This window comes from Bos grunniens, chromosome 17, assembly GCF_055505025.1.
Source record: "Bos grunniens cultivar Pamir isolate PY7600 chromosome 17, Bosgru_T2T1.0, whole genome shotgun sequence".
Classification (NCBI taxonomy): Eukaryota; Metazoa; Chordata; class Mammalia; order Artiodactyla; family Bovidae; genus Bos; species Bos grunniens.
The window spans coordinates 67,354,018-67,366,173 of record NC_141181.1 but is presented as its reverse complement, the minus strand read 5'-3'; positions in this window follow the sequence as shown (position 1 = coordinate 67,366,173).

Here is a 12,156-nt window from a genome sequence, read left to right as displayed (position 1 = left end):
GGATGTGACATTTCCTGCACCCCAGGTTACCCAACATCTTTCCCGTGACTCCCTCTTCCTCCAGCTTCCTGCGGCCGCTCCACCCGCTCCATCTGCGTTAGTCATCGGAGCCCCGCCGATCCCGCTGAACCCGAGACACGCGTGACGTCAACAGGTGGCGGCCGGAAGGCGATTCCTCCGCAGCCGCCGCCCACGCTGCCTGCAGCGCGTCCATGGCTCCCTGGCGCACTCAGTCCGTCCAATTTAAATAAACAAATCCCCCAAACAGGGCCCTGTAATAGAAACGCTGACAGGCCCTTATCTACAGCGTCTCGGGGTGTGCACGGGTCCATGATAATTTGGGCCTCGCCGAGGCGGAGGAGTTATTGCAATTGTGCTGCGTCTATGACAGTTTAATCAGATCTTGAAAATCAGGGGCATTACACTGTGCACCTGCTCATGGATACAAAAAGGGGGGGAAAATGACTGGTGGAGTTTTCTATTACAGGTTTTTTTTTTTTTTTAATACCCAGGCAGGACCCCACCATTCCACTCCCCCACCCACCTAGGGATATAATTCACTGCATGTGTGTGTGAGGGTGGTGAGCAAGAGAAGGGGGAACTAGAGTTCTTCTGAATGATGATAAGTATGAGGGAGGGCATCCATCCCACGAGTTTCTTTTGTCTACACTGGCTGAATCTGGGGATGATGCGATGTGTCTGGGATATGACGCAAGACACACCCGGGTTTGAGCTGTTTGTTTCTCTGCCTCCCTCCCTCTCCCCCTCTGTCCTTGCCTTTCCTCCCCTTCCCTCCCCTCTCTCCAGGGTCATTTGTTGGCCAGGTCCTAGGCACAGGATGCGGTAAAGATCCCAGAGTATCCAGGCTCTGCCTTCAAAGAAACAGCAAGTATGGTCAGCGAGAAACAGCTGTTCATCAAATGTCTTAACTTGGTTCCTAAGAAAGCGGGACTCGAGACACAGACTTAGATAAAATGTATTTGGAGTTGATTACAGGAAGCAGGGGTGAGGGAACTGAGGCTGAGATGGAGAGGAAGAAAATCCCATCGAAGGGTGTATTACTGGTCCCGGAACCACTGAGGGTGTGGCATCACACACCTGGGACAGCTCCCACACTTGGACGACGGTGGACTTCCTGGAAGAAGTGGCGTACGAGATGAAATCTGACAGCTGTAGGCAACAGGGTGGGGTTGGGGGAGGAGGAAAGAGCATTTCGGGAAGGCAGAATAGCACACACTAAGACCCAGAGGCAAGAAGAAGTGTGGTGCTTTGGAGGACTGAAGCCATATGACTGACTGATCAGCGGCAATAGAAAGAGGGCGCTGCTGGCCTTGGCCTGGGGACAGTCCCTTCGTTGCAGGATGGGATGTGTCTGCCCAGCCACGCCATGCAAGCTGTTGAGTGCGGCGCACAGGAGCATGCGCTGAGATGTCTGCACCCAACACAGGACAGGAGACTCCCGACTCCTCGGTGCTTTCTCCCCCTCCCCCAAGCCAGGCTCTTACGTAAACAGGGCTTTCCAGAACCCCCTCCAGCCCTGACCCCCCCAGCATGCCACCCCCCACTGAGATCTTGTCTCAAGTGTTTCCTTAATTAGGTTTCTCAGTCTCAATCCAGGAGAGCTCTGCCAGAAAGATCCTGGGGTTCAGCACCTTTCATTTTCAGTAGATGACTCCCTAGGGGGCAGGGTATCCAGTCATTCACACCTTGGTGTGAACCGGGCTGAAAGCTGTGAATGTGCTAAATGCTAAAGGCAAGTGGCCAACTTAGTGGCCTGATCAGTCAAGAGAGCTAGGCTGCCCTCTCCCAGGCTGGAGGGCGGAGGGAAGCTGGAGGTGGGGGGACGGCAGAGGGGATAGAACCAGAGACCCCACTCTCTTCCTCTGTCTGCCCCGCCCTTTTCCCCTTTGTGTAATTGGCAAGTTGGGCTATGAAACCCTGAAGACTTGGCACCTTGGAGCCCCAAATGGGATTTGTATGTCACCTAGCACCAGCATGGTACCCGGCAGGTAGCAATCACCAAATACGTATCAGACAAACCGGTAGATGGGCAGATGGACGGACAGATGGACAAACAGCTGATTGGATGAATACGTCTGTGGTTGGATGAGCAGCTGTACCAGGACATCACTGATCAGACTCTGGTGAAACTCTTCGGGGCCGGTGGTTCGCATCCCAGAACCCAGGGCCAGGGTGCTTGTGTTTCAAGCCTGTTTTCCAAGTGGGCTCCCAGCTCCAGGATCTGTAGAGCATCCTATTTTGCCTCTGAGGCACTTGGGAGAATCCTGGAATAGGGATGGTTCTGTATCCCAGGCTACCGGGTGTTGAGTGGCCGTGACATGTCCTCAAGTGCAGGGAATACGGCAAGGACCTCCTGTTCTGTTGGATGGTGGGATGGGGGATGGGAGGACCTAAAACATGGGTGGGAAACCAGGCTTATTCACACTGTGGCCATCCCAGGAACGTCCCAGAGAGGCCCTAGGGCTCCAGAAACAGAGTTTGGATAGACTTGGAGAGAAGGTGAAGGACTTCTCTCTCACTAGAAAATCTTGGGGGTTTTCACTCTTCACTTAGCTGTTTCTTTGATGTCCCTTCTAAGCATTCGCTCATTCGCCTGTTTATTTTTTCACGCACCCATCTTTTATCCATCCAACTATCCTTCTACCCAGCCTCCTGACTACCTGTCCGCCCATGTACCCACTCACCCATCTTTCTATCCACTATCTAACTCAAAAATGGCTTTGGAAGTCCTTGCTGCCCCCTTGAAGGACTGAAGCAGTGGGTCCTTACCATATTGTGGCCAGTAGTTAGGGAGCAGCGGGACCTGCCCAGGGGAACTTGTCCAAAGTTAACAGCCAGCCTCGATTCTAGTAAATTCTGACACTGTCTCATTTCTGCTGGCTTCAAGGGGGCTGCAAAGTCACCCTCGAATCCCTCAATGTCATTCATCTGACGATTCTCAGTGGCTGGCCATTCCTATGAACCACAATGAAGGTGAGGAGATATGATCAAAGGACTTTCCTCTCCCATAGAAATAATCATGGTTAACCATCTTTACCTCCTCAATTTACAAACCTGGAAAGTGAGGCTCAGAGGAGAGTTGCACCCTGCTAAAGACCACCGAATGTGATGTGACTGGGCTCCCCGGCCTGGAACTCCGAGTTCCCATCTCCCCACTCCCAACCCCAATTAGGTACTGTCTGAAATATCTGTGAAATAGGTACAGTTAAAACTGGATATCTGTGAGTAAAACATATCTTTTCCTATAGAAAGTGGCAAGTTGCTTTAATGAAGATAGGAAACCTAATTCGAGTACGAAGCCATGAAAGAGAGCATTTATCCAGCTCCTACTGTATTTTGGGGCTCCAAAATCAGTGCAGATGGTGACTGCAGCCATGAAATTAAAAGATGCTTGCTCCTTGGAAGAAAAGCTATGACCAACCTAGAGAACATATTAAAAAGCAGAGACATTACTTTACCAACAAAGTCCATCAGTCAAAGCTATGGTTTTTCCAGTAGTCATGTATGGATGTGAGAGTTGACCTATAAAGAAAGCTGAGTGCTGAAAATTGATGCTTTTGAACTGTGGTGTTGGAGAAGACTCTTGAGAGTCCCCTGGACTGCAAGGAGATATAACCAGTCCATTCTAAAGGAAATCAGTCCTGAATACTCATTGGAAGGACTGATGCTGAAGCTGAAGCTCCAATACTTTGGCCACCTGATGCGAAGAACCAACTCATTGGAAAAGACCCTGATGCTGGGAAAGATTGAAAGCGGGAGGAGAAGGGGACGACAGAAGATGAGATGGTTGGATGGCATCACCAACGTGATGGACATGAGTTTGCGTATGCTCCCGAAGTTGGTGATGAGCAGGGAAGCCTGGCATACTGCAGTCCATGGGGTAGCAAAAAATCAGACATGACTGAGCGACTGAACTGAACTGTATACCAGGATGGTTCTGACATATATAAGAACATTCTTCAACCTTTCCGAGGTGGGGATGCTCTGCACATTTTACAGATGGGGAAAGAAACTCAGAGAGGTCAGCAGGCTTCACAGAGCTTCGAGGGCCAGGCCGAGGATGCGGACCCAGGCCAGGCCTGGTCTGGAGACCACACTCTTGCCATTTCTCCCCTTCACCCTGAGCTGCTCAGCCTGGGGCTCCTCTAAACACTGCTGAGTCTTTGACTGACTCATAAATCCAGGCACAAGAGATAAAGTGTTGTGGAGGGTCTGGAGACAAGTAGTGGTTCACGCGCCTGCTGATTCTGTAACAACACCAACGCCTTCTGTTTTCCGAGCATTTGTGGGTGCCCAGCACAACCCGAGCTATTGCACTTACTAGTCCTGAGTGTGACCCTCATTTTACCCGTGAGAAACCCGAGGCCCAGAGAAGGAAGGCCTTGCAGCAAGGAGGAGGCAAAGCCAGGATCTGAACCCACACCGCTGACGCCCGTCTTCTTCCTGGCTATCCTCAGTGGGAACACCCCATCCCTGGGGCCCTAAAGAAAGGCCTCATCTCTAAATCTTCCCTTGCTGGGATGCAGGAGACAGCTGGGACGTGATGCAGCTCCCAGACAGATGAGCAGCATTATCGGACCTTCACGGCGCTAATAACCGTGCCGGCACGTGGAGCAGGCCCGGAAGATGGATGGTGTCTCTGGCCTTCCCCGCCACGTCCAGCCCTGTCTCCAACCTTCCTTTGGGGAATGTGGCCTTTGGTTGGAGGCTGCTCCGGCCCCTCTGTCATATCCAGGGAGGGCACTTGACCTTGGCCAAAGCCTTCTCCCCATGGTGCAGCAGAGAAAAGTGAGTCCCCGCTAATTCAGAAGGGCGTTACCCAAGGATGAGAACCAGCTAGGAGGCACCGTCATGTTAGGTCCAAGAGAACCAGCAGTCTACTGAGGGCCTGGCATTTAAGTAAAACAACAATGATGAAAAAACTCTAGTTGCAACAGAGAGACTGACCAGAAACTCCAACAGTCAGAGCCTTGTGAGATCACCAGGGAAACCAGTGATGCTGGCTCTCTTCCCATTTTGCAGATGTGAAAACAGAGGCTCAGCCTCAGGAGTCGTTTGCTGAGGACACAAGAGTGCAAGAAGTGGAGACTGAGTAGGAATCCAAGCCCAGCTGAGCCCAGCCCCTTGTATTTTCATCGGCCACATGTGCTGCCTCTCTCCTAGTGGTTTGATCTCCAATGACCTCCTTGACCTTGAACTCTCTGTGCTAAAAGTGAAGCTCAGAGGGTGCATGGTGGGGTGAATACAGTCAGCCCTTGAATCTACACATCTGCAGATTCAACTCACTTTGGGTTATAAATGTTTGGGAGAAAAGAAATTGCAGAAAGTTCCAAAAAGCATGATGATACAATGATTTGCATCATATGGGCATTGTATTAGGGATTATAAGTGATCTAGAGATGATGGGGAAGACTCTTGAGGGTCCCTTGGACTGCAAGGAGATCAAACCAGTCAATCCTATAGGCAATCAACCCTGAATATTCATTGGAAGGACAGATGCAGAAGCTGAAACCCCAATACTTTGGCCACCTGATGTGAAGAACTGACTCATTGGAAAAGACCCTGATGCTGGGAAAGACTGAGGGCAGGAGGAGAAGGGGACAAAGGGATGACAGAGGATGAGATGGTTGGATGGCATCATTGACTCAATGGACATGAGTTTGAACAAACTCGGGGAGATAGTGAAGAACAGGGAAGCCTGGTGTGCTGCAGTCCATGGGGTCACAAAGAGTCAGACATGACTGAGCGACTGAGCTGAACTGAGAGATGATTTAAGTATTCCAGAGGATGTACCATAGGTTATATACAAATGCTGCACCATTTTATATAAATCCAGGGAACTTGTTCATCTGGGGATTTTGGTACCAGCCAGGGCACCCTGGAACCAATGCCCCAGGGATACTGAGGAATGACTGTATTTCTGGTTAAAAGTAGTAGTATTGGCAGTGACTGCTTACTGAGCACTCACCCTGAGCCTGGTAGGGTCAGTGCCTCCAGAGTCTATGAATGGAGTCTTATCATCCCCAGTTTGTAGATGAGGGACCCGAGGTGGCCCTCCCTGCCTCCCAGAGAAGCACGTTCATGCTTCTCCCCACTTTTGCTTCTTGCTTGTGTGGGCAGATCCTGGCTTGGGGCCTCCTGGGGGGAGACCCGACCCAGGCGTTCTCGAGGGGCCCCTCTCCCCCACGGCCCATCTGTGGTTCTGGAAGCTGGCAGCCAGATGTTTGGTGTCCACGAAGCAGGCTCCAGCTGTGGCCCTGGATGCTGAGGACCTCCTTGGCTGACCCCATGAGTCTGGGAGGGGTGCTTTCTGTGACGGGGTTCAGCCTGCGGTCGAGGGCGGGCTGGGAAAGCATTTGTGCAGGGGTGCGTGCTTGCAGGAACCTTCTGGGTCCTTCTTCTGGGGCTGGGGAGATCCCCCAGACCCGCGTTCTCCAGTCTGCCCAATGCCCATGCCCGTGGGGGTCACCCTGGGGTTGGCTTCCTGGGGCCAAGCAGGAGGTCCCAGCTGGGGCCCCAGTCACCCGGTGTGTGTGTAAGGTGGGGTCAGACCACTGGGATTATCTGTCTCCCACTGCTTGTCTGAACCAAGGGGCCTGGACGCTGGCCCAGGACAGCCGGCCCTTTACTCAGCCTTCCCCAGACTCCCCCAGCCTGAGGTCCCAAGAAAGGCATGTCCCCTCCCAGTGCCATAGCATTTGCATCTGTAAAATGGGCCCATGGATAGTGCCTGCCTTGGGGGTTATATGGGGCTTTCCCGGTGGCTCAGTGGTAAAGAATCCGCCTGCCATGCAGGAGACCTAGGGGACACAAGTTCTATCCCTGAGTCAGAAAGATCCCTTGGAGGAGGGCATGGCAGCCCACTCCAGTATTCTTGTCTGGAGAATCCCATGGACAGAGGAGCCTGGCGGACTACAGTCCATGGGGTCACAAAGAGTCGGACACAACCGAGCGACTAAACAACAAGGGGGCTAAGTGAGGTGGGGACCTCGGCACTCGGTCCACACTGAGTGAGTAGAGGTACAGCCTGATGGGAGAGCCTGCCCGTTGAGGGTGGCTCTCTGCTCCTGGGGGAGAGGGTGTGGGTGGCATCTGTTGGCTCTGTTGTGATTTTTGGGGTGCTGATGGCACTCGTTGGCCAGCCCTCTGAACTGGGGGCTGGTACCTGGGATTTTCAAATCCACCATGATCACAGCTCACTGTGCCCGGGAGTTACTCGGAGAGTGGGTTAAAATTCAGACTCTGACTGAGCAGGCCTGACTCTCTGATTTGCAGGGCCCAGGGCCAAATGGCGACGTGAGATCCTGGTCCAGAAATTGTTGAAAAGAATTTCAAGATGTCGACGGCGGAGCCCGTAAGTTAAACATACGGGCTGCATGGATCTGAGAAGCTGCCCTGGGATCTGCGTTTCTAGTAAGCTCCAGGGGAGGCGGCGGCTGCTGGCCTGGGGTTGCAGTTGGAGGAGCTGGGTTTGGGGTGTCAGCGGCAGCCCTGTGAAGTGAAAGTCACTCAGTCGTGTCCGACTCCTTGGGACCCCATGGACTATGCAGTCCATGTGATTCTCCAGGCCAGAATCCTGGAGTAGGTAGCTTTTCCCTTCTCCAGGGAATGTTTACAACCCAGGGATTGAACCCAGGTCTCCCTCATTGCGGTCAGATTCTTTACCAGCTGAGCCACCAGGGAAGCCCAGGAATACTGGAGTGGGTGACCTGTCCCTTCTCTAGCGGATCTTCCCAACCCAGGAATCAAACCAGGGTCTCCTGCATTGCAGGCAGATTCTTTACCACCTGAGCTATCGGGGCAGCCCTGAGGGGCATTCAAAGCTCAGCTGCTCATCAGTTTTGGTCCTCCGCCATGCGCTGTGAACTCGGGCAACCAGTCTGGCCTCTCTGGACCTCAGTCTACCCAGCTAGAAGGTGAGGGGGTCAGATGGGGTGGCCTGGAAGCTTCCCTCTGGCATGCTGTCCCCCCCATGAAGCCCCCAACTCGTAGACCCCCAAACCCCCGACCAGAATCAAATCACCACAGTCACCTCGTCCATTCAGCCCAGCTGGGAGTGACTTTTAAACAAAGCCCACGTTCCTTCCCAGCCTATCAGTTCCCCACATTTTCAAGCCCACCACCACGCCTGCAATTTCCTTGCCAAGTCAGTGTCTCAGGGCAAACAAATGGTGAAACCCTGGCAAATAAATAAGCAAATCCCTGCCACACCCCACATGTGTCCCACCGCACTCCAGCATCTTCCAGAACAAGCGTTCTGGTGACCATGCTGAGACACCAGGGGCCCAGCTGTGGGGGAGGCGGGAGTTGGTGGGAGGGGGAGTGGGTAGGGCCTGGAGAGGGCTACTGGAATTAAACACGTCCGACCCCGCCCCCAAGAAAGAGCAGCCGACTTTAATCCCATAATGGGAGATGGGGAGGGTTTTGCCTTCGAAGGCTCCCAGTGGACTTTTGTCGTGAAGACAACACGCGCTGTACGTGGCGAAGGTGGCTTTTAGAACTATTAGAAAGTGGGTGTGCTGGGAATGGTAGGGGGGAGGGGGTGGCCAGGACGACGGGAAAATTAAAATTCCGCTCCTGCCGAAGGTTCCTGGGCTCCTGCTCGCCGCGCGAGCATCGATCTGTTCCAGCACTTGACTTTCAACCATGACAAAACTGTGGGCAAATTAATTGTTCTCCAGGATATTAAGCTTCAGACTCCATTAATCCTTTCTGAGCGAGATGCTCGCTGAATACTAATCGGGAGGGTTCCGAGCTGCCACGGGGTGTTTTTCCTGCCCACCGAGGCCCCACTGGGTCCCGCCTTCCGCTGCCTCCTCTGGGTATGGGTACCAGAGGCTGAGCCCCCGCCACCCCCCCGGATCTCCCTTTGTGGTGGGGGACAGACTGGGGACAGGTGGGCCTGACCTGAACTTCCCCTCCCCCACCTGGGCGTCTTCTTCCCCAGGAAGCGGGGTTGGTGGGGGGTGGGCGGGGGGAGGACTGGTAGCAAGATTGTTTTATGCAAATTCCAATATCTGTATGCTGGCGCGGCCCTGAGGATGAACGCAAGAAATAATTACTAAATTATGCACGTTGAGTTGGTTTTCCTGAATCTGGAGCCCTTTTTAAAAGAAGAAGCGAAAACGCAGAGATGCAAGAGTGTGAAACAGACAAAACCCCCGTGGTCCTGGTCCTGGTCACCCGGTGGATGGGGTGGCCTGCTGCTATGAGTGGGGGTCCCCCTGTGGATTTGGAGCGGGGTGGAGAGAAAGGGACCGGGGCCAGGAGTCAAGGTTCTGGACTCTAGGCTGCCACCCGATGGCAAAGAGCCCTTGAGAGAGTTTCTTCCCTTCCTGGGGCCTCGGTTTCCTCATCTGTGGAAGGGGAGGAAGGCACAAGGTCTGATGATGCTGGAGGACACTCGTTGAGGTCAGGAAGGACCCTGGCGACCTCCATTGCCCTGCAGATCCCCCGTCTCTTTGCCAATGTCAACATCCTTCTTATTCCAGTAAGGTTTCTTACAGTCAGCTACAGACACTTTGGGGTTTCCCAAGTAGCTGAGATGGTAAAGAATCTTCCTGCAATGCAGGAGACCTGAGTTTGATCCCTGGGTCGGGAAGATCCCCTGGAGAAGGAAATGGAAACCCACTCCGATATTCTTGCCTGGAGAATTCCATAGACAGAGAAGCCTGGCAGGCTACAGTCCCTGGGATCACAAAGAGTCAGACACAACTGAGCGACTAACACACTCATCTCCGGATGTTTCAGAATTATAGTCCCATGTTGATGACTGCAGCTCAGAGCAGAAGAGGGACCGAGCCCACATCACATCCTGCAGGAGCCAAAAGGGGGACGAGATGGCATATCTGTACCCCCATCCTGCAACAATTCTAGCCCCTTCCCACCCCGGGCTGCCTCTTCCAGGTAGCTGCCGCACCTGCTTGCTTCCCTCCCACGTGGAGAGCTCAGTCTTGCACCAAGCCGGGGACCATTCTCTCCTCCTGCAGTCTCCACTCTGCCTGGAGCGTCCTGAACGCACAGGACTCACCTGGGGCCAGACTCCAACTTTGAGACGCTCAGATCTCATCCGCAAACGAGGCTCGAATCACCCCTGCCCATCTTGAAGTGATTTGTGCTGCACGCTTTTCACTCGCTCATCCTTTGGGCCTCTTACAACCACTCCGTGAGGGGGTCCTATTGTGTTCCTGTTTTCTGGTTTAGGAAACAGTCTCAGAGAGCCCAGGCCACTTGCTCAAGGTCACACAGCAAGTCTAGGACAGTGCTGGGCTTCAAATGTGCATCTGCCCGACTTCAGAGCGCACCGGTTACCCGATGTATGGAGCTTATCTTCCGTTCCTCTTTCCCTCCGTTGTCCCAGGCCATGGAGAGGCTTTCCTCGCTCCCTGCACCCCCTTCTGGCTCCACTGCTCCCCATTTCCCCAAAATGCCTTCTCTGACCACGATGGGCACAGAGAAAAGCACGCCAGCCACTTGGTAACTGAACAGATATTTATGCCCGTGCAAACACCACACAAGCCTTCTGCATGATTTGAAGCCAAATGCACTGTGACTTAATTAACGCACATGTAACACACGAGAATATTACACCTATTAGGACTCACAGACAATTAACACTCCCGGGCCAGTGTTGCCACCATGTCCTATGGGAAAGGCTCCGACATCACCCTGGCATTGAGTCGGTAGCTCAGAGTTACGCCTCTCCCCACCTGTGCTCCAGTCCACTTCACCCTGGACTTTCTCTCTCGCCCTTTTATTTATTTCAGTTTGTTTTTGTTTTTTTCAGCCTTACTGAGATGTAACTGACAGATAGCATTGTATAAGTTTAAGGTGTACAACATAATAATTTGATACATGTATATACTGCAAAATGATTACCACCGTAAATTTAGTTAACACATCCACCACTTCATCTAGTTACACCTTTTTTCTTGTCTTCTCGTTCCCTTTTATTTTAGACTTTTTGGCATTTAATCTCCCAGCTTCAGCAATTTGGAATCATTACATGTTAAAAATCATTACCTGTAAAACGTGACATTATATGTTATATTTTTGTTGTTCTTGTTTAGTCGCTAAGTTGTGTCTGACTCTTTGCGACCCCACGGACTGTAGCCCACCAGGCTCCTCTGTCCACGAGACTTCCCAGGCAAGAATACTGGAGTGCGTTGGCTTTTCCTTCTCCAAGGGATCTTCCTGATCCAGGGATCAAACTCGCATTTCCTGCATTAGCAGGCAGATTCTTTAGCACTGAGCCATACATATTTTAAAAGTTCCAATTTGGAAATATGTTGTGCGTAAAAGTTTCAATACTGCTGGGATTAATGGGTCATCAAAATATTTAATTTCCTCCTTCCTCAAGCCTCAAGAGACTTTCTTGTTTGACTGCTTATAAGAGAGAGAAAAAAGCCACCTCTTCCAGGGAGCATCCCTTGATTGCTTCACCCCTTTTGAATACTTTTCTCCACTGTTACCCTCCAGCACTTGATCTTATAGGCTCCAGGAGGGCTTTATCTTCCCTGCTCCCTGCCCCAAGAACCTCAGCTCTCCTGGTTGTGAAATGATGTCTGGAAGACTTTTCTACCTGTTCTTTGGGGCTGCAGGGAAGAAGCAGCAAGATGTGGGCATTATGTAAGGCTGAAGCTGAGTGTGATGCAGTGTCCCCTCTGCGCATTCATCTTTCCATCTGTCAAATGGGCATTCCACTCCCTTCCTAGAAAGCTTGGCTTGAGTGTTAAAGGATCTGTCGTCACATGTGAAAAAGCCAAGCCTGATGCTCAGTGCTGGGATAAATGACCTCTGGCCTGGAATATGGCGTGTGTCAGCCTTCCCCTAGCCCTTCCACAGCATTTGTCGGGCAGCTAGGTTGTGCAAGGGGCGATGATGGAAATTGTTAGACGCGACTCCCCACTTCAGGAGGCTTCCAGTCTAGTTGAGGCCCACCAACAAATACATGGAGGATCGTGGCTCATGATACAGGTTAAGAAAGAACTATCTGATGACAAGGTCACGGTCTCTCTCTTGGGCTGGTCAGGGAGGCCTTCGTGGAGGAGATGCCCTTGAAGAGCAAGGAGGAGTTGACAGGGGACAAGGGGGATGAACAGATTTGCGTGTGAGGTTAGTGCCCCACCTTCCCAT